Source organism: Agelaius tricolor, unplaced genomic scaffold (assembly GCF_023055355.1).
Source record: "Agelaius tricolor isolate 1412-34295 unplaced genomic scaffold, bAgeTri1.0.p SCAF_12, whole genome shotgun sequence".
Lineage (NCBI taxonomy): Eukaryota > Metazoa > Chordata > Aves > Passeriformes > Icteridae > Agelaius > Agelaius tricolor.
The window spans coordinates 8667801-8695346 of record NW_027269272.1 but is presented as its reverse complement, the minus strand read 5'-3'; the positions used below and the strand labels follow the sequence as shown (position 1 = coordinate 8695346).

General features: G+C 37.7%; 1 long non-coding RNA gene across 1 annotated transcript in view; it reads left to right on the top strand.

The window, feature by feature from the left end:
• Positions 1-24696, top strand: part of LOC139594682 (uncharacterized) — a 34050-nt gene extending 9354 nt beyond the window's left edge. Inside the window, exons 2-3 of the long non-coding RNA XR_011680729.1 lie at positions 1938-2005; positions 23849-24696. This is a non-coding gene — a long non-coding RNA (uncharacterized lncRNA). The remainder of the gene's footprint in view (positions 1-1937; positions 2006-23848) is intronic.
• The last annotated feature ends 2850 nt before the right edge of the window (positions 24697-27546 follow it).

Genomic DNA, 27546 nt, shown 5'->3' with positions numbered 1-27546 from the left:
CTCATGGCACATTAAAATACGAGCCTGTGAATATTTGTCATTTAAAAGCCCATCTACTACCACGTTTTATGCCCATCTTATCAGTAAATCTCTTTTTAAAAGACACATGATCTAAAATTTAAAAGTAAAATTTAATTTCCTCTCCTTACCAAATACTATGCCTCAGTACCAGGCTCATGTTTCAAGATCCATTTCACTAAGGAATCATTTTCATCTTCTGTACTCTGTGAGGCCTCTTTATGTCAGATATTTATCCATGCTTTATGTTTTTGCCTGACCTTACCTTCCCACTAAGGCTGAGACACCAATTGCTGCTACTGCTGCCACTTCTGTCTATCCATTCCCTAAAGTCTTTGTGACCTGTTAATCAAGGTGGGAAAAATTTCACTGTCCTGGGCAAGAAGGACCCCTTAAAGTAAGGGAAAACTAGGGAAAATAAATTAATTTTAGAAATAATGAATTTCTCTCTGAAATGAGATTTCTGGTACTCTGTAATAGGTGTACAAGATAATAGCATGAGTTAATACATCTCTAACAAAGCACCACAATCTTCTTTCTCCAGCATGTCATCTGGGAATCATCCAGAGGTGTTTATACAGTGAACTAAGACTTGTTTCTTCTTTCTTTTTCTCTAAAATTTAAGTTCTATAGTTCTGTAATACCACGGACTTTACTGGACATGGGGATGTTTCAAAAAAGCTTTATTTTGGAGCCTTTGGATTTTGGTCTCCTAAACTTAAGCCAGTATATAGACTGTTATTGTTAATATTATTACTAAGCTAAACAAAATCTAAAATGGACCTCAAGTCTCTCCACAAACACTAGAATCAGAAAATCAAAATGTACTTTTCCAAACATACTACAAATATTGAGCAAAATACCCAGGATTTACAAGAGTAAAACTCATAATCATCTTTCACTATGTTGTTCTATTAATGCAATAAGCCAAAAATATCCTCTACATACTAAAAATAATAAGCATATTCTAAATCCCAGCCTAAAGGTTTAGTGTGGAGATTCTGTTTCAGATCTTATTCCTGTGGAAACTGAGTCCAAGCTGTAATGAGTGTGATTCCAGAAAGCATTCCTCAAGCTGTTACTTGTAGGCTTGGGTTTAAGAAAAACCTTCTTTGGGAATTTATTATTGCATTGCTCATAAAACAACATCCCATAGTTTTATTTCACTGGCTTGTGCCACACAAAAATCAGACAAGGATTAGCTGACTGTAATGCCAAATATATGAGAACAATCCCTTTGTACCTGACAGCAAATTGCAAACGGCAGCTCTGATTCCACGAGTTCATATTTCACAAGTGCTGAAATATTCAGCAGCTTATTAAGACTTGATACTTATTGTTTCCACTGATAGAAAATGCAGAGTTCCTCCAAATATTTGAAGTGACATCAAGAGGTCTGTGTTCTGAAAAGAGAAATCTTGGGGATTTCAAAGTGGCCTTGTTAAATTAATAAGCATCAGCAATGAAAGCCCTACAGTTCTGATAGACATGCACATACTGAAATTCATACAACCACCAGCTTCCTGTAATCTATATTTTAGCACTCAATACATGAATACTTGGTGGTTTGTACTCACAGCAATGTTTGAAAGAGGCTCTTAAAAACTTTATAGCATCTTTTACATTGGGACTTGTGCAAAAGGGTTTTGCACATGGTGAAAAATACTATACAATTTAAGGAAAGGTAATGCAATTAAACCATTTACAATGATTTACAGGATAATCTAATAATCTAGAAGTCATATATCTTATATGTAAAGGTAATAAATGCTAAAATTGTGATGAGAAGCAGCTTCAATTCTAGCATTAGCTCATAGTCAGAGCTGAAGAAAATTAATGTCTTTTCCCCCATAAAGGAAAGATTTTAGAATGAGAGGAATTGTTAATTTTGATTTTTTTCTTCTTCTTTCATTTTTAAGAAAATGGATGCTGCTGTAGTGGACAAAGAACAGGAAAGAGGGGACTCTCTTGTGAATACCAGCACAAGGTATGCAAAAATTTATCATAAATGTAAGATTTGAGAAAGAATTATGCAAATATGTGGAGGATTCTACTCATTTTTTGAAGATTTCATATGGCTACCCATGCTCCAGGCTTCACAGAGAGCCCTTGCAAAAACATGCAAAGGCAGAAACACTTTATTTTTGTGTTCACACTATCAAAATTTGCTGTTGAACCCTTCAGGAAAGAGTCCTGGCAGCTTCCAGGAGCACACTCCAAGCAGAGCAAGGCTGCTGAACACAGCTGATAAGGCACATCAGAAGCCTCCCTGGCAATATTGCTTTTCTGTGGAGATTCCCTTCATGTACATTTGCTATCTTACAACACCTGCACCTTGTGCTACTATGCTGCCATTTGTGCTCAGGTGAAAAGAGAGAATTTGTTTTCCAGGGAGAAAAGATGTACATGGTGTTTTCAGTCAGACACTGGGCTATAAATCTTTCCATGACTACAGATGCTTTTTGCCTCAGAGTGAATATTAAAAAGCTATGAAATGCTCATGTAATGAGATGCACAAACAATGTAATATGGGAACTTTTCTTAATTTGGCATTCATTTACTCATAAATCCCACTGAACAGGACTGCAGAAGATTTGAACGATTTTTAATGAAGGAATGTATTATTAAAGTACCTTTTCTCCTTTTGCTTCATGTAGTTTAGCTAAAAACTGTTTAATGAGTGCTTTAGAAAGAGAAATGCAATGTTAGAAGCTGAAATGGAGCCTTCTCACTGACCTCACTGTCACATGAAGAATACCACACAGGTTGCCACGAGCTGTTTGTATTCCTTGTGTTTATTTTATTTTTAATGCCAGAGCCAAAAGTGCTGCTTCATTTTATAATAAATCAGAAAATTTGCTCACACAGTTTAAATGTGAGTATTGCAAGGGGTGACCTGCTGTGTCCTTCCCAATTCCCAGATGCTTACATTCATGGGTTGGTGGATATTTTTTTTCCTCCTGTGTCTGAAGAGGAGAATTACATAAGAAATCCATCCCCTGTTTTAGGGAGTTGCTTAAGGTTCCTAACTTTCAGCAGAGGAAGGAGCTCTCCCTGCCCCGTCCCCAAAAGATCACTGGAGGGAATATTGTGTTCTCCTCATCCTGCTAGATCCATTATCATTAGCTAGAGCAGGTAAGCAGATGTGCAGGCTGCCTAAATGCAGGACAACATTTGTAAAGGGAAATACAGACCAGAATATCCCATTCTTATTAATTTGCACACATTGTAGGCCTGTCGAAACACATTAGGTGCAATTGTGTCCCTTCCTAAAGATCTCTGAAGCATAGCAGGGTAGACCACAAGGTCAGGAGAAGAGGGAATTGCCAAGCAGCTGTCATTGAGCAAATGATTCCAATGCAAAGTTTGCAAAACCCTTCCCAAAGTGCAGTCCTCAGCTCCAAGCTAAGGCTGCTGCTCCTGGCTGAGCCACAAACACTGCTTGGGTGTGGGTAAATGTTTGCCCTGAGCAGTGGCTGAGCATCAGGCCAGGTTCCCTGGCTGGTGTGCTGCTGCTCAGCAGGACCAGGGCTATTTTGAATGGCTGCTGAGCTGACACCAGGCAGGCCACAGCACAGAGCAAAGGATCATTCTTTGGGGCAAATCCAGAACTGTTATAATGCAGCTTTTGGGCTCACTCTGACTTGAGTCAAAGCAATTAAATTTAGGCCAATTGTGGTGTTTAAAAAAGGATCACATCTGGGTAACCACAATAAATTAAATGGGAAGGCAATTTGTAATCAAGCCTCAGGTGTAGAGAAAATGTTCTTATATTCCTTTTGGTACTAATTTGAAAATAGAGCCATCAGTATAAGTTTTGAGAGTGGATTGTCAGAAACACCATGTAACTGTACAATAAGGAAGCTATTTAGTCAGATGAGGCTGGTTTGACATTAGAAATTTGACTTATTCCTTGAATTCCAGTCTTTCCACACTCAGGACAACCTGTTTCTAGTGATCAAAAGCCTCTATAAACATTTCCTTTGGGTATCCTGGCACTGTTTTCCCTTCATCCATATTAGTGATTTGGATTAGATATAGTTCAGCTGTTTTATAGGCCACCATTTCAGTATTCTAAAGGTCTTGAAATGAACTGGTGCACATGTGAGGCCCTCTAGTCTACAGGGATGCTGGAGAATGCCTGGGAATGAAAAACCCTTAGGTCAATAATCAGCCTAGGGAGGGTAGGTTCAGTTCACCAAGCAGCTGGGCAAAGGGATTGCTTAAAGAAATCAGAAATTCTCAACACAAAGCAGTAACATTGACTCTCTTATTAATTTGTATTAACATTACCAACTTCAGCAGCAGCAATCATTATCTAAGCTGATAAGTAATTAAGAGAGAAGTCCTGAATACATGTAATTTACTAGACAGGATTATTTTTTCAGCAAGATGCACTCAGCCTGGATGGTTAAATGCTGACAGCACCATAGCCAGACTTGTATTTTTCCACTCTAAATTTTGCAGTCCCCAGTCTTTGCTTACTTTGCTTTGCTGCTCTTTCCCTTTCTTTTGGAAGTCCAGAGGTTGAGGAATGTCCATGTGTTTTCTCACTGAAGACTAACAAGACACAGATGATTCCTTTTATTTCTTTGTTTCTCATCAAAACCCTCCCCTATTATCTCTCTAGATCACAAATTAATTATTACTTGTAACATATCTGTATCAGACTTTTTAGACATGGCACCTGTCTGATTTCATAAACACACAGCTGGGAAAAGCTGGTTCTCAGCCTGGCCACCTTCTGTTGTCCCAAGATCAGCAGGGACTTCTGTTATAAAACACACTTAGCTTACTACTATTTTGGAGTTTCTTGCTTCCATGCTTTTATCAAATGTTTCACAGTGTTTGGTATTTCTCCTCAAGTCCCATTTCCTAGGGTAATGTGATTATGTGAGACTCTTGGGTGTCATTTAAGAAAAATTAATTTCTTTTTCTTTTAGCTTCACAGAAAAGTGTAAAAACATGACCCAAGTGCATTCTAAAATCTGGAAAGCCAAAGGCAATTAAAAAGAACACACAGTTTATTATTTTAAAAGTAAGAGTCTTTAAATGCAATAGTGATGATTTTTGGAAGGACAAGACCATTTTTCTCAACACCTGGGACACAGTTTGACATGGCTGTTACATGGATTTAACTATGGAGTCTTGCAGTGTATATTTGTAGAAATAGATTTTGAATTAACAGATGGTGGCCTTTCATGTTTGTCTGTTTTCTTAGCTTCCTGTATAAGAAATGGGTTGTTTCTGTTTGTTGAGGGAAATGATGCAATTTCTTTGCAACTGTAAAATTAAAACTGCTAAAAGCAATGTTGAGCTTTTTCCAGTAGTAGCAAACTCTTTCTAAATTCTGAGATATTAAGCTGGCAGGCAATAAATCAAAATTAGCAATTAAATTAATGTAATTTTTTAAAGTTTCTTTAAATTCATCGGGGAAATAATAATGAGCATTCACTAATAACTTTTCATATTCCTGCTTTATCTGTCCTTGAAAGGACATCTGCCTTTTCAAGGCAGATAAGGCCTACCTACAGACTTTCCCTCACCTATGCATAATAAATATGATGAAAGTAGGATGAAAATAGCCCTCTCCTGAGTCCTGTGGACTACTTTAGTAACAGATATTTTGGATTTAATCTGGAGGCAGTGTCTTCAAACAAGTACAGATATCAGATGGAGATAACCAGAATGCAATAATTAATTTCAGAATAATAAAAAAAAAAGCTCATCTCAATTCCTTTATATAGTGCCAAAGCATCAATTCAAATTATTTGTGGTTAAGGTTGTTATCTTTATTTCAATAATATATGAAAGTAGCCAAATATTCAGTTTCATAAGCATGTCAAAGTGCAGATTTCAGTCCTAACTTAAACCATCATGACCATCTGCAATAAAAATCATTCTCGCTTTGCTTTGCAGAACCATTGTTAAGCTTGTAGACTAAACATTCAACCACTGCAGGCAGTCAGCAGCTTTATTACTTCTCCTGCCCCTGCAGAGGCATCCTGGATTCAATTTGCCTAAATACATCAAAGTATTTTAATTTTGAAGTACCCCAAGCATTTTGAAAAGTTTAAAGGCTATTTGTCTTCTAAAATGTTTGAATGTAAACTCAAATGAAAATCATCTTGATGATTTTTTTCCAGTTTAAATGACTGTCACATTCCTGTGCTGAAAAGCCCCTCAAGCTCCAATATACAGTTTCCCCTGCCTTTTTTCCCTCCAAGTAATTATGAGTGAGCCAGTTTTAAGTTACGTGGTCGGATTGGCTTCCTTCATTCTGAGACTCCTCTATTTCTGCAGAGTTCAATGAATTAAACACTTACTAAGCCATCAATTTGTCTCAACTTCTCAACTTCACTTCAAGCTTTATTTTTTTCCTTTCTTTAACACTAGATTGTGAATAAATACACAGTCAACTGATCCACCAGGATAAGATTGCACATAACTAGTTCTGAGCTAAAAATGACAGGAATGTCTGAACTGGCTGACAGTATTCAGCAAGCACAAAACTAGATGACATATGGGTATCTGGCAAAAACAGTCACAAAATAATTCTCTTTGGAAATACATTAAGTACTTGAAATATTTGAAAAATCATACAAATTTCGTAAAATATTTGGTATTACAGTCATTAATTCACTGATATTTTTACTTGTTTTTTTTTTAAAGTTTTAAAACTCATGTGAAATACAAGCATATGCATAACCAAAAGTTTTATTTGGTCACTATATGTAGTATTAAGTCAATCCCTGGACAGACTTCCTGATGGTACCTATGTTCATTCAAAACTCCTCTAAAGTCATAGAATTCTCCTGATTGTATGCATAAGTTTTTGCAACCACGCGTGCTATTTGCATATTGGAAATATATATGCATTCAATAATTAAATATATCTGCTTTATAAGTCATTGGGCTGAAAAGGCCACGTGAGCTCAGTCCATTCCTCACTCCCAGGACAGAACCACTGAGCCCATGTCATTCCTACCAATGTCACTCCTACCAGATCTTTGTCACAAAAGAGACATCAGCAGGATCAGGACATCCCCACTAAAATTGTCTGTCCCAGTGAGTCCCCTCTATCTACACTGAAAATTTTCTCTCCTAACCTTTCTTCTAAAATGTAAGCTCTGTTATTTTTAGTTCTATTAATTAGCAACATGAATAACAAGTAATAGGCTTCTATTTTTTTCAGTATCTATTTTTCTTTCTTTATACTTGAAGCCCATTGTTACATTTCCTGTCATCCCTTTCCTCTACATTGCCTGTCCCCTGCTTGACCAGCCATTATTGGCAGATCATGGGTTACAGTGCTTGGTCTGAATTCACTGTTCTCCTCTGGATTCCAGGTTTTAGACTCCCTCTGCCCTGTTCCTCTTGGATGGATCACCCAGAGCTGAAGCTCCAGGGGAAGGGCACAGGGACATCTCTGCAGATTGCACAGCCTGACTTGTCCTTGGTGCTCTTTGTCTTACAGGGATGCCAGAGCATCATGGATAATTCTGCAGCCTACAGTCATTTAAACAACTGGAAATTGCTAAATATATCAATCCTAAATAGAGGCAAAGGACCTGATTCATTGGGAAATCCACACTTCTGTCCTGTGTGCTTTAGAATGAAAACCTCTATAAACACGAAGTCCCACTTACATAAATTTTGTTGTTGTTATTGTTGGTTTTTAAGAAGAAAAGAATAGGCTTTTTAAAATTGCACTGCCATTTTCCCTCCCAGGCTGGTAACTTCTTTGGCTGCATACTCTTTCAGTCCCACAATATTAGTTACCACAAAATTACAGAGTTGTGAGAAGAAAAAAAGTAGCACAATAAGTTAAAGGATGTTTAAATATAGTCCTTATTTTACAACTTGGGCACTATATTCCCATTTTCAAACTGCCAATGAACCACTGGGAATTTTCTTTTTCTTGCTGATTCTCCTTAAGACCTCTATGAATAGCAGAGAAAACAACTTCACTGTAATAAAAACAGGGAGCTGTTTTCCTTTTTTAAAATTGAGGCATTGAGTAAAATCAAGGTCATTGCAGCAACCTTTGAAAGAACAGAAAGAGTAATTCCCCCCCCCCCTTTTGCTTTTTTTACTGGTTTTCAATGAAATGTGAAAAATCATTTTTAAGTTTGCCCATCTGTTTTACATAAAACCTTAGCTGACCTTACACAAAGTGAAACAAATGGACAAAAAGCTTTGCTGTTGGGCTCTTGCCAGTAGGAGGGAGCAAAAAGAAAAGAATATGTAAAGTTAGAATTCTGCTCTGGTGTAAATTAGCCCAGTTCCAGTGGGGACTTAGGTTGATTTATGCCAGCAGAGGCTGAGGCTTGTATTTCTTATAAAAGCCAGACTTGTTAGACCCAGCCCTGCTACCACTGAGATCACCTGGAGCTTTGCTGTCAGTTTTTGGGGGGAGAAGGACCCTTAGTGAGGGATTTGCCACATTTGGTGCAGATAAACAGGGCACATCCAGCCATCCAGTGGACTTGGCAGCTTGGGGAGAAAGGTCTCAGTGTGAGAAACTGAGGCTGTGGAAGGTGGGAGGTGTGGCTTGAGCTGCACCCTGGCTTTGTACAGCTGCTGCACCTGCTGAGCTCAGCACATCTCCAGGCTAGGGAGATGCTCTGACACCAGATTTGGGGCAGAAAGATGCTCACACACCGTGGTGGGCTCCTGTCCTGCTGCTTTTCTCCTGTTAGCCTGACCTGGCTGATGTGGGGTCAGCACATGGAACAAAAGTGGGTCCTGAGGCAAGGAGGATGTGCCATACACAGAATTAGACAGGGCATGCAGAAGCAGAGCACACCAGGAGAAAAATATCACCTTTAATCTTCACTCATCTTACCCTGCACTTCCATAACACTTCCATTAATGTGTCTGAGGGGGAACTATGCCCATTATATCAACATTCCAATCTAATATGATTAATGAGTATAAAGTAAGGTTCAAGCTTTTAATTAAAAAGCTACTGAGCAGTGAAGGTCTAGCTAAGTTTCTCACAAGTTGGTTATTTTATAGAATGAGATGCCCCAAAGAGGCAATGGGTCAAAAATCTCTCCTCAGTCATATTTTGTGTTCAGGTACTGACTTTTGATTTATAGCAAAGGGCAGAATTGGATCTATACAGAAATGAGCACATATATATGTGTGTATTACATGTGCACATATGGTGATGCCTAAATTAAATGATGATTGCCTAAACTTGCCAACAATAGCCATTTTTTCCTGTTGTTAAATTGCCATACCACTCAGAAGGCAAATGCTTTGTCGGATAACTGCCACACTTTAAACATTTTCTTGTGTATAAAAAAACCCTAAGAAATGTTTTGACAAGGCCAAGAAAAGACTTTAGTACAGACTCTCTGTAGGCTCTAGACTTCTGAGTTTCAAGATTTGGATTGAAAGTGGTTGCTGTGTACTTATCAGAGACCTGCCTCTTTTTTCTTTTTTATTGAAAATAGTCCAAATTTGACCATGTCATGGATTTTAGTTCACCCATGTCCAATAAAGACTTGACAGAGGTTGACATATTCCATAATTTTATCATTTTATGTTTCAATTAACTTAAAATGAAATTCACAATATAGCTTATTTCACACATTTTTCTCTGGCCTCTGAACAGAGTATCCTCTGTCTACCTTTGCAAGGATGAAATAAAATGGAATATTTGCAATGAATAGCCAGGGTTTTTTTAGGAAAAAAAAATCACTTAAATCATATACTTTCTTAAACACAAATAATACACTATAAGGCATATGAATACAATTATTTTACCTAAATGAATAGTCCATCAAAGACTATGTCTTACTGACCAAGAGTATTAAGAAATATGATCAAAATGCCCAAACCATAATTGTATTCTACAGAAGTTCAATTTTAGGGGTAATTAGTAGTTTCCTTCTCAGTGAATGTGCAGGTTTTGTGTTTTTCTCCATTTCTATCCTATCCAAAATAGCTGTATTAATCATGAAAAGGGAAAACAACTGACATCAAATGCCTTCCACTTTGTTTAGAATGATGAAACTAATCTGTAAATAAATGAACACTGAGTGGAATGGTCAGCTCTCTCTTTTTTTGTGTGCTTAATGGTGCTATTTAAAGAGGGTGAAAGTCACTAATTTCCATACTGAAAGCACTGAAGTAATCAAAAACCAGTGTGTTGGAGGAGGAGAATGCGTGGCAAGAGTTAAGAGTTGAAATCACTCACATTTAGGGCCATTCTTCATACATGAGCACACTTTCCCAGAAATATTTTTGTCAAGCAAAGAAATTATTCACCTAGAAAAAAGTCAGCAATGGTTGAAGCAATGAGGACAGGAATATATCTATGTCTATATATCTATAATCTATGTCTATTCTATCTATATAATATACCTATATATCTATTTATATCTTTATCTATATCTTTATATACCTATATCATCTATATCTCTATCTCATTCATCTATCTATCTATCTATCTATCTATCTATCTATCTATAATCTCTGTATTTCTATATCCATATCTATATATCTATATCTAATCTATATCTATCTATATCTATATATCTTCTTCCTATAAGAGCAGCAGTTTTTTGTCATCTACCAGACTTTGGGAGCCTTTTCTGACCATTCCACTTCTGCCCACCTAATTCAGCCAGAGGTTTTTGGTTCTCTTAGCTAAAGCAGGAAACCCTTGAGGCAAGAAGTGGTTTCTAGAGTCACAGAATGGTCAGCCTGTCTTTCCCAGCTGCCAGAGGCAGGTAACCTGCAGAGCTGGGTGTTTTTCAGACATGTCTAATGCCGTGTGCCAGCAGGCTTCCAAAGGCATTCCAGCTTCTCTCCCGAGCCAGAGGCTGAGCCTGTAAAGGCTTCCTGCAGCAATAGTCCCAGGGCTGGCAGCAGGAACTGCTGAGCAGCTGGGGGAAGCTGCTCCTTGAAGGACAGGGCTGGGCTGGGGCAGCTGCTGCCCCACTGAGGGGCAGGGATTGCTCAATTTGAGCAGGAGATTTTGGCTGTGTCTCCTGCCAAATCCATCCCCAGTGTGAGCTGGGATTTACAGCCTGCTCCAGCCTCTGTGTGAGCTGATGCAGCCCTGACCAGATGATTCCCTAGGAGAGGATTCCTGCCTGGCCATTCTGGCTGGCAGCCCAGCCTCCTCCTCTGGGTGTCTGTCTGTCTGTCTGAAGTCTTTGGGAATTGCTCTTGCAACTCAGCCTCAGCAGCCTGTCCCAGATATTCCTCTTGTGCTCCAGAGTGGTTTTGTGGTTTGGTGTGAGAGGAGGCAGAAAACATAAAAAGCCAGCAGCTCTGGAACTGCTCTCTAACAGCATTTAGGTATTTGATAGTTCTTACTTGAACCATTCTTTGCTATCTATTCTTTTCTTCCCCATAAAAATAATAAATAACCAGAGTGATAAATTGTATTCCTGAAGTGTTACATAAGACTTTCAGGTATGCTAAAGCTTTTGGATATAGTTCAAAAGGCATTTCAAAAAATACCATTTGGAGGCTGTTTTTTCCTCTCTTAGACCAATTCAGGTCTCATTTGACAATCCTTTTTGACAGAATTTTGGTACTCTCTTTCACTTTTTTTTTCCTTTTTCTAAAGGAAAGTTAAAGATCTAATAAAATAATTTTTGTTTAACTTAGATGATGCACAAGCCACTTCATCTCTGCAATGACAAAGGGGAAACACCATACCAAGAGAAAATTGTTGTACAAGTTCTCTGCCTCTCATCACCTCCACACTCTTTTTATTTGTTCCCAATTTTATAATTGGGTACAAGAACAACAAAATGTTGCAATTTCATAGCCAATCTCAGCTTATTCAGATGTAGTAGGTAGAGGTTTTTTGGTTTTTTTATCCACCTGCTTGGAAAACCACAGTTTAATACAGCTTTAGCAGAATACCTCTAGGCTGTGTCAGTAGGATTCATGGTCAAGTCACCCTGAGTGACTCCTCTCTCAAAGTACTTGGGCTGTGTTGTATCATCTGCTGCATTAGTGCTGCCCTGGTTCTTCTGGACAATTTAATGTGCTACAACAATTGAATTATCTTATAAATATGTGAGTAATCAAATTCTTAAGGAAGGATTGTTCCAAGAGTAACAGACCTTGCAGCAGATAGCAAAATGCAGACACATTTCACAGAAATGGCAAATATTGCAGAAATCTAAAAAAATCTAAAAAAATCTAAAAACTAAATCAGACTGTTGTGCACATATTTGGTCACTGACTGAAGCATTATGTACTGACAGATATTCCCTGGCAGTTCTCAGGTAAAGGTAATTCACAAATTTAGTCACTGGCTGAACTTGAAAGGTCTTTAAGTGTCATATGAATGTACAAAAAAAAAAAAAAAAAAAAAGGCAATAGTTTTCCTGCTATTTTTGCATCTTTCTGATGGGGTACTGGGAATTCTCCCTGAGTAGCTCTGATCTTAGCTACAAAATGTGAGTCTCTGGAATACAGACAGCAAATAGCTGACTGCTGAAGTATGCTGCTGAGTTGAAGCCCTGTGGTCTCTACAGGTGTCCCCCATGAGGCAGGTGAATCTGACTAAAGGTAAAATAACAGAAAAATCAAAAACCTAGTGTAAATGAAAGAGATTTCTATTTGTTGAGCCAAGATTTGCTTAAACTGCAAGCTGCAGTGCTTTAAAAGCATGCTGAAATGGAGCAAGGTGCTATTTTTTTAAGTGCTGTAGGGCATTCTTCCAGTCATTTGAGGAGAATGCACTACATATTCTAAAAAAGAATATTGTATCCATTCTTGTAATGCAGGCTCATTAAGCATCAGATTGATTTATTGTATTGTTTCCTTTATAAATTATTTTCATTATGTTTTATCACAGTACATGACTACTGCCCTAAGGGAATATGCAGGAATGAGCTGAATGGCAAGTGTAATAGACTGTTTTAATTAAAATAGTGTAATGCATATTTCAGTGCTATTAGCAAAAACAAAACTGATTTTGTTTTCTGGGTAATTGAATATATTAAGGCCCAGGTGCTCTTTTTCTATTGTTTAACCCTCTAAGTTCAGCTTCATTTGATGCTTTGAGCAGGAATTCCTGGGGAAGAGCAAACCATAAACAGGAATTTCATCAGTGAAACCTCCTTGATCCTTTCCAGTGTCTTTGAGTGAGCTCCAGACAGCGAGGAGACTGATCCACAGCAGAGAAAAACCCATTATTCCTCTGCACTATTTAACCTGATGCTCTTACAGACAGCAGTCACTTGCCACCATAATTCCATTAGTTAATGAACATCTCAGGAATTTGTCAATCATAAGAAAGACCCTTTAAAATTACAGTCAATCAATGACACCTACTCTTCTAAGCTGTTTTATTTTCCCCCTTTTCTCTTGGTTTATATTGGCTATGAGTCTTTTTCCCTCCAGATACCATAAGTTTACCTTAGCAAGAAGATGCATTGTGCCAGATGGTGACAGACACAGGCAAAATATCAGGTTAATGACTTCTGAGCAGAGAAGTCAGATGAAAACAACCAACCAACCTAGAAAATTAACTGAGAGCTGGGTTATGTGACCCATCTGTTCTTGAAGAGAACCATTTTGCCTAATGATTTTTGTCTACCATACCCTAAATACCAGAACCTCCCTCCTTTTCATCAGTGGAATTTTCACCAGAAACTGCTACTTTGCAATAAATATTGTGAAGGGTGTTTCTGATTCAGCTTTCATGGTCCCCTGGATTTTCATCACATGTCAGGGTGGAATGTTGTATCAGTTCTGAGAGGTCTCTTCTTACAGCAGAGACACAGTGGTATGGAAGATCTTATCTCCCATTTTATGGGATGAAAAATGGTGGTTTTCCAAGTAAATACTAAAATTCCCAGGAGGCGATTCACCATTTGTAAAGACTGCCCTATTTCCCAGGGACATGCAGCTTGCTAAAAAGGAATGGTATTGTGAAATTAAGAAATAGTAACTGTAATTTTAGCTATGTCTTTTTAAAGGAAAAACCAAACCAGACCAAACCCACTCCAAGCATCCTGAAACAGTATGAACTATGGTAATGTCTGTCTGGGATAGACATATAATTTAGAAATAAATCAAACAGCTGAACTGAAAGATAAGTCAGAAATTCAAAATAAAGCAAGGCCAGACAGCACAAAAAGAGTTACTGCTGCTCCATTCAGTTACTCTGGGGATACCCAGACAACACTAATCATTGTAGTAGTCTGAAGATGTTCCCTATAAATCTCATACCCTTTAAAATAAAATATGGGTATCTTCTTTTCCCTATCAAAGATTTTCTGTTGGAACTCATTTACTCAACAAGAGCCTTTTACAAATGATGGTCCTGCTTTTACAACAGAAGAAAGCCATAATTAAACTGGTGAGTCATCCCTCCACTGGGTTTCACAGGAAATCCCTTATTACTTTAAAGCACCTGCTGTAGCTCTTCGACTCATTTCCCAGAGAAGAGTTGCAGATACAGATTGGTTCCAAATAGTTCCCATAAAAGAATAGACCAGTGAACTGATTTTACATAAATTTCAGTCTTTATAGTTTCTCTTCCTCTGCAATTAATGAGATCTGGCTGAATCCCCAGTTACTTCTGGGTCGTGATTTATAAAGCACAAGTTAAGATTCAGATTTTTCAAAAATGATTTCCCACATTTTCATGTTATTAACTCATTTCTTACAGTGCATCTCCCCATGTTTCTTCTTCTTGGAACTGGTCACCTTTAATCCGCTACAAGATGGTTTTAATTATTAACAGGAACATGCTAAAGTGTACTGAAAAGTATTTAAATATTACATGACAAAATTACACGTACATTGGCTATTTCTCTATTTTGATAAATGGCTATTAACTATTTAACTTTTCAATACTCAATATTGAATCCAATCAATGCATTAAAACAATCTAAACCATAGCATTCTAAGATCAACATACATATACCACAGCTAACATTAGACAGACAAAAAATATTGTGCGTTCATTTGCTATATGAAATTTTAAAGAGAAAAAAAATGTATAAACAAGAGAAAGCAGAGCAATTAATTTAGATTCAGTAAATCAATTATATCAGAACAAACCAGAAAATTTCATTCTGAAATATGCTCAAATATTTCAAATATGTCAGAGATTTGGAAACTATTTTTAAGTACTGCTCTAAATGAACTATAATGATCAAATAATTCTAAACAAGCTGTGATAATTTAGGGAGATAAAAAAAAAATTCAGAATAAGGAAACTAATATTTTCATAGATAAGAATATTATAGAATCAGGATGTAGACAGTTTAGCTTTGGAAGAAGAAACAAGTCTTCATTATTCATGATCAAACACAGTTTGTATCCTCATTTTGATTGTGGTACTTTGCTCAATACAAATGTTCTTTAGTAAAAGGATAAGGCCCAAACTTTGAAGCAACTGCTTAGAAAATAGCATGTTCTTACTGTGCCAATAAATGCAAGCAGAATAGGAATCAAAAGAGTTCCATGAAAAGAGGTAAGTTTAGAATTAATAAAAATCTAAACAGCAAGTTACTGCTCCACTACATTTACAAAATGCAGGGTTAAAGACAGTTTTTATTTACAGTATAACATTTCACTGCAGTTGGGAAGTAAAATAGAAGGGCTGTTTTTTAAAGGAATGACATGAAATAGTTTCACTCAAACATGTGGTCTGGGAGCTAAACTTTTGCACTTTTTTTAGCTGACCCATGTTTGCAAAACACAAAAGATAATTCAGTTTGCTCAGAAAGTCACTCAAACCTTTCTGGGTCAAATCTTCACCTTCGTCAGGGAACATTCCCATTGAAGTCAACCTTTAGCACTTTCTCCTCTCAAGCATCCAGCTCTGATGTATTCTGTGAGAAAAAAAGATCCTCAGATGTGTGTCTGCAGTGTGTTCTATGGAGAACTGCTGCAAAAATAAAAATGGAAGAAAATACACTGAGTATCCTGGGTTGCTTTAGGAAGCTCACAGCTTCTATCACCACTGAAAAGGAATTACAATTTTTTTCAGAAGTAGCCAGCCTTTAATGTTTGGCTTCAGCAGAAATGATATAACAAAAATGCATATTTACCTTTGACTTTTACCTCACTCTTGTCATTTACCTTTTGTTTGCATTTTTATAAGTCAGTCTTGAAAATAGTTGTGCATTTGTAAAGTTCATGTGGGAGTAACCCCACTAGTCACTGTCACCAAGGGAGACTGTCCCCAGCAGACAATGGATGCTGCCAGGTATCTCCTCAAGGCTTTGCAGCCTCCTTAGAGGGTAAAGTCTTCAAAATTCAGGTGATAATTTTTTATTCAAACCTGTATTTGCACGAGTTGTTCAATGCTCAGCAGAGTGGTTGTCAAGCCATTTGGAATCCCTGTTCTCATGACACATTTAATTTTTATCACAAAGACCTGCAGTCAAGGATTAATAATGTGACCATTAAAGTTTCTCCTCCTAGATGAGACATTCTCTACTAATCTGTGTCTGAACCTTGTCCTGCCTTTCTTTCTGTCCTTAAAAGTCAGCCAGCCTTGCTTCTCTCAAGTCAAAATGTTTGGCAAACAGAAACTCTTTGCTGCTCTCAGATGAGCTACTAATGTAACTTAATTTTCCATAAATAGCTTCTGCATCATCGAAGTTCAACTATTCCTGTCTGCTAATACTGTCTGCACACACTGACTTGCTCATACAGAGCTTCTCTGAAGTCCAATCCACTCCAGCCAAATATGATTTTTCAGGCTGAGCTTTATGCAGCAGCTTTGGCTCTGAACCAGAGCTGGAACTGGACAGCTGGAACAAGACCTGATCTGGCAGCAGACTCAAATATAACTGCTGTGGAAGCCTGTAAGATTTTGCTGTATGAAATGCATACAGAACTGAAGAATGATCACAATAAAGCATCTTTCCTAGAACTGAATGAAAAAAATACAGATTTTTTTCTAATAGTCTTCTCAATCAGTCAAGGGTGAAAATTCTTTTCCTCAATCTCTTTTTTTTAAGGAGAGTGAATTCCAGTCTTGTCTATACCATTATGGAGCAGACCCTCATGAAATTAGAGCACTAAAATTAATTTACCCAATGTTTTGGTAATCTAGGATACCTCTGACCCTTAATGCAGGGTACTTATGAAGGAATTTAGGACACAACGAGATCCTAAGTCCTTGTATTACATTTTACCAGTAGGAGCAATTGAAAATCTTAGGCATTGACTCTAGAAAAGACTTTGAGGATTCATCTCTGGGCTACAATCAGGCCAACACTATGGATGTGTGACATTCTCAGTATTTCAGACACATTTGTCTAACCTGTTCTTAAACTAATGGTGGTCTCACAAACACTTTTTTGTTGCAGTTGAATATCAATTAGCCTTTCAGATGAAATATTTTCTCAGGCTGGCCTGTTTCTCATATATTGAAGTGTTATTATTTTTATCTAATTTTTAGTACAGAGAAAAACATATTTTCCATGAAGGCAAACTGCTTTGCATGTTTGTGAATTGTTCTGACTGTTCCTTTAGACAAATCCAAGTCTTTCACTCTTGCATCTGCTTATATTTTTCACTTTACTATGAGATCTCTTGACTTTCTTCACATTTCCTCTTAATATTCCCACAAGACAGCTCAAGGAATCAGAATCAGGTCAGAACCTGGATCAAAATACCTTTGCACAAGTCATTTATTGTCTGGAAGCAGTTTAAAAAAAAAACACAAAAAACAAACAGATCCAAGGCTTAATGAAGAGAAAAAGTAATAAGAAATAAAATATTTCACTCCTTTCTTCCTCAGACAAGGTCCATTCCTTTTTAACTGGGGAAAGATAATTTGATTATTTCTTAATCACTTTTTCTCAATGCCTTTTGATCTTTCACCATTGTTGTGATACTTCTACCCCTATTTTGGGTGTTTATCCCTGTAACCACATCAGGAATGTGAGAGATTCAGGGGATTTCTGAGCGGTTGGGATGGTGCTGTGACAAATACTCCCCTGAAGAGCAGAAGCAGGGAAGAAATGATGTGTAAATCTGTCTGTTCTGCATTATCCCGGCCATTGGCTATCTCACTGCTTTCAAGAAATCCAACAATTCAGCCAAGTTATTCTCATGCATAGTCAAAAAAAGAAACTATGCAACTTCAGGAATATGAACCATAGGGCTGATTCCTCATCCATTTGAGAAATTCCATGTAAATATTGAATTAATTCAATGAATATTTAGCTGATTAAATCAATTATTGGTAGTGTAAGCTATAGGAGAATTATTTGTCTATACATTTAGAACAAAACTATTTTGTCTGATTGAGTTCTCAGAAAAAGCAATTTGTATTGTCCTTAATGCCCTAACAGAATTTCTAGAAAATATTTTCCCTTTTTTTTTTTTTAATTTGGTTGCAGATTTTGTTTTGCATCTTGTACAATTTATATACCTATATAAACTATACCTATATATTTGTATACTTTTTGGACTCTGGTGGAACAAGTAACTATTCCAAAACTGAAGAAATAGCAGGTGTTTAATAATGGAAAGGTGTGAAGATATGTCTTAGCAATGTGTTATCTAGAGGTTTGGAAAAGGGATTCATTTTAAATGAAATGAAAGAAAGCAACAATGCCATCATATCTGAGCTCTGGTGCTTCTCTGAGTCATGAAACTCCCAAGTTACAAAGAGTTACAAATGAGACACTGAGAAAGAAACCAAAAGAGAAAGAAACCCAAACAGTTCTTTAAAAGACACAAACTCAAATTTTACTCCTTGATAAAATGTGATTAATTGCACACAGATTACTACCTACCATAATAAAAGACAATTATCTCGAGAGTGGCCAATCCCAGGGAAGTAGCACAGGGAGAGAATTGTGCTCCAGATTACACCCATTCCTTCTATATTTAATGTAAAAATATATGAAAACAATTACACACCAATAAGGTATTAAATATTACACTGAATGCAATAATACATAAGATACCAGGGTGTGAAAGGATTTGATGAACTGGCAAGCACCTGAATCTGCAGCTAATGCCCATTTGTTTGGGAGCCCCACAGGACGTGATGTGATTCCTAACTGCACTTGCTTTATTTCCTCCATTTTCTCAGCTTGACCTTCAGCAGATTAACGTGGCATTACTCTAAAAAAGCTGGAGGAATGTAAAGAGGGGTTGTATGTGTACATTAGAGCAAAACAATGTATTGTGCAGGGATTAAAAGTAATAGATTGTGCTCAAGGGTATTTACATGATGTTTTATCACTCCTTGCAAGGCTGGAACGTTCGCAGATTTTGATTCTTTTGTTTTGGAGCATAAGATTACAAAGAATACGAATTTCATCTGAGATTAACCAGGTTTGTCTTAATTCAACTTCACTAATTAGCCAGGGAAGTTAGCCAGAAGTCATTAGAAGACAAAAGTCTCAACCTTAGACTACCTTAGCTGTGGACAGAGACCTCTGAGAAGTGAGAAAAACACAGTGGGAGTCACTTTCTGGATGTTCCTTCTGGTTTATACTCATACAAATGACCACATGATTTCATTCCCACCTTGCCCACATCTTTCTATGACTTCTGGCAGTAAATGTGTCTCATGTTTATGTGCCAGATTCTTATAAATGCACACATATATCATATAAAACAGAGCATTCATAGGAATGGCATTAAACCAGAGAGGATCTGTTTTCCCTTCACTGCTGTGATGTGCTCAGGGTTTTATAACAAAATATTACCTTGCATCCATTTTATCTCTTGTACAATCATTTGAGAACACACGGTGCTTTACATGCACAACTCTGCAAAGTGCATTGCTTTGGTTAAGACAGAGGTGTAAACACATGACCAAAGCAAATGGAACTTGCTCTGTACCCTGCAATATGTGCTAAACCCTGTTCTTTAGGGAGCAGTGGTTTTCTCCAGCATCTCACTGACAACTGCACAGGGTGGATAAGTCTAGTACTGTCTCCCTCACAGCTCAGGTGGAAAAGTATCATGGTTCTACACAAATAGAAGAAACCTTACCAGGACTGGGCATAGAAGAATTGGATTTTTATCCTCGGGAAAAAAAAAAAAAAAAGGTCAAATTTTTGTTCAGAGTATAAAAAGAAATGTTAGCAGCATGTATCGTTCCCATACTCTCAGACACAGGGAGATTCTCAATTTGAACAGTTTTGGAGGTGATGGCTTATATTTTATACTAAGTGGTTGTAGAAGTATTTTGGCATGGCAGAAGTCTCTCAGGCACTTTTAAAAGCTCATCTACATAAGGCCCAAATTAACAGACATCTTAATTCTTCAAGAACAGAATAACAAAGCCTGCACTTCTGTTTTAAAGATACAGAAATCATGCAGCTGGAGGGAATTCTACCTTCCTCATTCTTCAGTGTTTGAAAATAAGAGTAGGGAAATCACCCCCAAACCCTTGAGCTTGAAGACCGAGTCTTCAGTTTATTGCTTGAATGACAATTGAATTACCATAAAGGTTTATTGTAATATTATAAACAGAGCATTTATTCTAAGCTGTAAAATAACTACTGAATCATTCTGTGCAATGGTAGAAATAAAAGCTGGTAAACTGTATTTGAAGCACATAAAACACAATTAGAGATGCAGATTAGCCTTGAGGAACAAGCTCAACAAGAAACCAAATGAATCAACTTCAGACAAGTTTCACTAAGAGCTTTATGATATCCAGACTTCAGCAGTGTTGCTCTCCAGAACAGATAATTAAAGAATTAAGTCATGGTATCTATTTGCCAACTCTGACACTTCTTGGTCTGGTATCATGCTACTCCCATACTCATTTCTGTACTAATGTATATCAGCCAATTTGGCTTTCACTTCTCCAAACTAAATGAGGTAAATTAGTCATCAGGGAGTAGGGAAAATTGTAGCAAATGCATCCTGCAGAAACTGTCTCTATGAGTTGTTACAAGTACTCTCATCCTAAACTGGCATCTACCCTCTGTGGTTAAACTACAATGATCTATGCCAGATAAGCATTCTGGTCTCTGCCTGTAAATGTGGCTCTTGCTCGGGGGCTCAGGCTGAGCTCTCTGCAGGCTCAGGCACTGCTAAAAGGGGGACAAGAGCATTGGAGATTATTGTGTTCACTATTAAAATTGTGCAAAACAGAACTGGAAGGAACCAATAAAGTTTTCAGCCATACCTAACATTTAGTTTGCATGCAAATTTCATTTCAGGATAAGGGGTACCTGAATGAGCCAGGTTGTTCCTCTGTCTGATCTTTCATGGTACTCTACTGTGGACAAATCTAAGTGACCAGAATGAGTGAAATTCAATACAGGCAGGATGGAAGTTACATCACTTCCCCCCAAAGAACCAACCTACAACAAACAAAAAACAACCCAAACAAACCACAGTAAGAGAGACATTTCAACCCAAAACTTTAAATTCAATTTAACAATGCATTTAAATGGCAATGCAAGAACATATAGAATATAGTGATTCAGCAGAGCTCTTACTGTAGATAGGAACTGCAGATAACTATTCCCACTGTGCTATCATCTTCTTTCAAGTTCCCAAGATGCTACTGAACAAATGTAACAAGTAGTTTTATTGGTAATAACCTTAATGAAAATTGAGTAGAAGCATTATTTTTAAACAAGTGCTCAGCAAGTGGGCATCAATACTGAATTAAAGGTACTTGGCTCAGGTCTTTGTACTTTTCTTATAAATAGCTCAGAAGTAACACTCCTGGAAAACTGACCCCAGGCATTCCCTCACTGGCTCTTCAACCTTTTCACTGGGTCAAGGATGTGATGTGTAAAAGGGAGAAGGATGGATGTGAGCAGCAGCTTTCAGTACTGCTCTGAACCCCACTGGGTGGGATGGGCAATTTATTTATTGTTTACTGCAAGACAGATTAGAGAAGATCTCATATATGAGATCCCAGACAGTATCCTGACTCAGGAACAGAGAGAAAATCAAGTGTAGTGCCTGTGTTCAGTTGTCTGTCTGCAGATGGAGATGGTGCATGACAGCTTTTCACAAATGATGTTCAAAATCACTGATACAGACAAAGGATTTCTATTGATTTCAGCAGCATTTGAACCATGTTATCAATGGGAAAAGAAAGGAAAAGAAAAAAAATTAAAGGAACTAGCCTATGTTCAAGACAACGGGGGCACAGAGAGGTGCCTTTTAGACCACTGAAAAACCCACCTGACCTTTATGCATATTTTGCTTTCTTTTAGAAAATCTTGGCCTTTCTAACCTAAGTGTCATGGGGTTTTCTTAAGATTTAAATACCCAAGGAGTGTTGAAATGGGATCTAATCTCATAAATCACCCAGGCAGTTCTGCAAGCATTCACATCTTGTTCCTTTCACTGAGGTGAGGTTCAAGCCTGGTTAGACAACTCCAGTGTTCTGCATCCCACAGTGTTCTGTCAGCACCTGCCTCTTGCTGCCCATCAGGCAAAAAGCTGGGTTCAAAGCTGAACCATTGCTTAGGGATAATTTCACCTGTGGAGCTCAACACCATTTCCTGATTTCTCAGCCCAGGCCCCTGCCTTCTGTTTATGCTTGGGTTTTGAAATCTAATTTGCTGTATAGCACAAGCCTCATTGACTATAGTAGCACAAGCCTGGTATTTAAGTAAATTAGTTGATAATTACTTCTAATGTGCAGCTAAGTATTTATAGGAAATTCGGATTGTTTTCTTTATTTTTGCTAAAATGCTATTTAAGGAATCTAGATGGCATTAATTTTAATTAGGAGGATATTATTCAGAACTAATAAAATACATGAATAATAACATTTTTCTGTTGTTAATAAAACTCATGTACTTTTGCATTTGTTCTTTTTCCTTTAAAATGTGCTCTTAAGCTGCAATCAAATAGGTGCCACCTATTTGATTAATAACCGAGTATGTTAATTTGATTTAATTTCACCATTCTTGGACAGAATAGTCAGCTCTCTTATTCAGAAAAATGAGCTAATTTGAAGAAGCAAGAACTAATTTCAGACAAGTGCTTCCACAAGATGATTTCCCCAACTTGTGCATGCCCTGTTTCCAATGACTTAACATTCACATTAACTTTTTGATGGCTCCATTGCACTGCTGGGCAGGCTGATGGAGTGATATAGAGATGTTGTTCATCCAAATTATATTCCAGCAAAGCAGTTAAGTATATGAATACCTTAAACATATTTGTACTCCACTAAACTCCATTCAACTACTCACAGGTTCACCTCTGTGTGTGCTTTGTTGGACAGAAGCCACAATTACCAACCTGCTGAAGTGGATCTTAGTGAAATATATTGAGAGGAAGCATCTCTGCGAATAAAAATAACACTTTGGGAATATGTTAACCATAAAATTACTAGAACTTAATTTTCTCTGTCATTATAGAAAAAGGAATGAAAAAATCTTTCCACATTGGTCTGTGTAGTAATTCTGAGCTGACTCTTGAGACTTATTACATAACTCACCCCCCCATGGCCTTTCCAGTGATGCCCATCCTCAGTCTTTTGGTCTTTCTTCATTTTAACACAATTCTCTCTGTCTTAACATAACTCTAGGTCCACAATGTAGTAGGGTCTTCTGAGACCTCTTGAAAGGTCTGGTGCTGTTCAGTTTCTCTGAAATAAAGCACAAATATTGATGCTTTCATACATGAGAGTCAGCCAAGATATAAAACAGCTTTTTTACTTGCTTTCCTTGAGAAGGGACACTTGAGATGATGCATGACGGTTTTTCACAAATGATGTTCAAAATCACTGATACAGAGAAAGGCTTTCCATTGATTTCAGCAGCCTGTGAACCATGCTATCAATGGGAAAAGAAGGAAAAAACACAGCATCTGCTGGTGCCTTGTGGGCTTTTTAATATAGTATCTCTTCTTTTCCTTAATTTTACAGAAGTCTCCTTGCTCCTGGTGATATCCCACACCTGCCATGTGTGGAGCTGGTGCAATGGAACAAAGAGCAGCCTTTGCAGCAGCCACCCAACATGCTACCACTTCATCATGAACTAAAGAGGAGGGAGGAGCTCTGTGAAGAAAACTGACATTTTTATTGATTTGGAAAGTACTTATTCAAAACTATTAGAATTTGGGTAAAATTCCAATATGCTGGCTGAGATTAATTTTATATATTTTAAGTAATCTGATTATTCCATACTTGGCATGCACTGAACATGTACTATGTTTTTCTTTTCCTATGGTTCTGTTCCTCTCTGAGCTGACTTGTAACTTAAACAAACCTCTTGTATTTCACACAAGTATGCAGTAATATAAGTATGCAGGTCAAGCAACTTTAACATAAATGGGAAAATAGAAATTATTTTTATTACATGGGAGTTGGAAATGGCAGAGTCTTCAGTCATGCTCCTCCAGTGGACAAAAAGGACAGACTGAAATCTATACTGAATGGTATATTAAATATTGGATTTATATCAGAGAGAATGGGAGAGAGATCACAGAGTAGCACCCATGATGTTATTGCTATTCTCCAGCACACAAACTGTTATGAATTTTTTTTAATAGAACTTAGGTTAAGGTACTTATTTTAAACTAGATCATTACATCCTCCAACCACCTAACTGCACCTGTACTTGAGAAAGCATCATAATGACTCCAAGAGGGATAGGATCATTCTACTAGATTTTTTAATTCATTTACCACAATTTTTCTTTGTTTTAGGTGGCTGGGTAAATACTAGAAATTTACAGAGCTAGCAAGACTCAGAAATAAGTATGTACTTTGTTTTGTCAGCAGCAGTCAGCAGCACTCCTGCTCTGGAGTCAGGGCTTTGTCTCTCACCCCTGGACGTTCTTTGCCGCTGAGCAGGTTCCCTGGAGCTGGAATAACTCCAGGGGTGTTACTGCACACCTCTGGTGTCTGGGCAGGGCTGGAAGTTGTGTTCCTTCAGGAGCTCCTGCTGTAGCTCCATGCTGCAGGGGCAGGGGGATGCTGACAATCAGGAGCCCCTGTGACACTGCAGCTGTGGCTCCTGCCTTCCACAACACAGAGCCACCAAAGATGGTACACTGTCAAGCTGCTATTTACAGACAGGGCAAATATGTAGAAATAAAAGGGCCACAAATGAGCTGTAATCAACTTCTTTTCACTACTTGTACTGGCTTTATAATGAAATTTCCAGGTTTACAGATAAGTTTTTCCTTTGTAGAGAAGCCTGGAAAATTCTGTTAGCAGAAGAGTGACTTCCCTTAGAGTTTATGAGATTGAAAACCTTACATAAACTATCCTTCACTCCACAATAGCTCATTATATTTCGATTTTATTTAATTTAAAGCTGTGTGGCTTATAATCAATGAAGTTCCTCCACTGAAGAGAAGGAGGTTTTAGCTTCAGAACAAATACACATCATTTTTTCTTTCCTTAATCTTGTGCTGTAGGTGGTCAGTTCCAACTGCTGCATTTGGCACTGGAAATTTGTCTAGTTTAAAGCCAAGTAAAACAGGCAGAGAATAGCTAAATTGAAAAATTGAATTTAATATGTTAAGTATTATGCTGCAGTTTACATATTATCAGTGCTCCCTAGGGTTATATATTATGGTGGTAGTGTTCTCTGACACAGATTGCTGTGAACCAGAAGTGATCCAAGGGCAGGTAGAAACAGTAGGTTTGCTCTTGGGGAAAACAATATTGAAACAAGAACTGCACTTGCTGCTCTTGAGGACTGAACATTGATCAGTTCAGTGCTGGGGGGCAGCCTGAGGACTTCCTTCATTTGCTAAGTTCTGCAGAACATTGCACAGTTTGTCCTGTGCCGGGAGAGCTGCAAAATGGCTTTGGTAGAAGAAGTCCTGGGACAGATTTCACTCCCTGTGGATGGCCAGGCCCTGGCAGGGAGAAATCCACACTGATCCACTGACTCCAATATAACCATGGTGCTGCCAGTAGCTGAGAACCCAGCCTGGACCTTCCACCTCTTAGATCCCTCCTTAACTGCCATATTCACCAGTCTTTTCATGGACAAGCTGTTTGGTTTGTGTACTGCCGCAGGTGAGCTCTCACTGACCAATTCTCATCAAAAAATGTGAATTTTGAAACTTTTTTTTTGTTTCTTGGTTGCTTAGCAGTGACCCTATATCTAAAGCATCAGTGTCCTTCTAGGGAAATTCCCTTTTTTCAGGATAAACCTCAGAACTGTCCCAACTCACTGCAAAGGTCACAGCCTTGAGGGAGTTTTCTCCCCTTAAGCCTGGGCAACAAGAAGCCTAGCACGGGTTTAATGGGGAAATGGAAAGGTGGCCCTGGCCCCATTGTTAAGGAGAGCTTTGTGTGGTTCATTCCTGGAGTCTGGAAGTGTGCCTTACAGATCACAGTCACAAACTGTTTAGAAAGCTCATAAACTGGAAGAAAGCACAAGATGAATGAAAATACGCAAATTTGTCCACATTTATTATGACTAACAAGTGTTACTTTTAAATCCAAATTTATGCCACCAGAACTGTAGCATAATATTCTATATTTATGTTATCTGCTTGTCAAATATTAATTTCCTTTCAAACCAAGGGTCTGAGTCTACTCTGAGTTCAAAGGCAAGTTCAAGAAACAATTGGACAATGCTCCCAGGAATTCTTGGGTGTCCTGCTGCTCTGCACAGGGCCAGGAGTTGGACTCTGTGATCCTGATGTGTCCCTTCCAACTCATCATGTTCTGGGATTCTAGAAAAAATTCTCACCATGAGAATTCAATGAGAGGAAAACTGGGCCTAACTTTGCTATTTCTCCAGAACCATTAAAATGTTAAATGCTATAAAGCTTTTATATTTTTGACATCTAAGCAGAATGAGTAGATGAGCAAATAATTTTTTCAGTTAGCTTAGAAAAATGCTTGTCTTTTTAATATCTGAAAATGACAGCTTTGCAGTTCTATTCTCATTTTATTCATCACTTCTAATTGCAGTAGAGTGCTACTTTCTCAACTGCCTGCAACTTCTGTGGTCATTTATTCCACTGCAAAAAGGGTAGAAAAGACACTACTCACGCTGTTTATTCCTTAAACTACCTATATTGAATTCTTGCCTTTTGAAAACTGATATTTATTTTACTCTGTCTGTGACTGCTATATTTTCTAATGGATACAGTTACACAGAAGAGGAAAATTACAGTGCTAGTTAAGAATAAAAAATGTGAAAATTCATCATGATTCATTTTTCAGTGCTCCCCACGCTGAACAAATAGTGTTGTCCACATCCAGTAAAATCCTAACAAGAAGTCTGCATTGGAGTCTGGAAAAATTATCATCCAGAAATCAGCAGACTCTTGAAATAGAAACATCAGCTAGAACATGCAGAGCAGTGTTTATCTGGGCTCTCTCCCCTGCCCAGAATCAAATCACTTTGGAATTAAAGCTTGAAAAATGATAAGTTACAATGTTTAGGGGGGAAAAAAGATCACTACACTACAGGTCACTGAAAGAAATAATGAAAACACGGAAAGATATTCAGAATAGTTTCACTGCACCAAATTCACATTAGCTGATTGGTCATATATACATATTTATGACAGAAATTGCAGGGATATGTAATGCAGGGGAGGAGCTGGAGAGAAAGAGATGATCAGATTTATGTGTGTGACAGGACAGGCG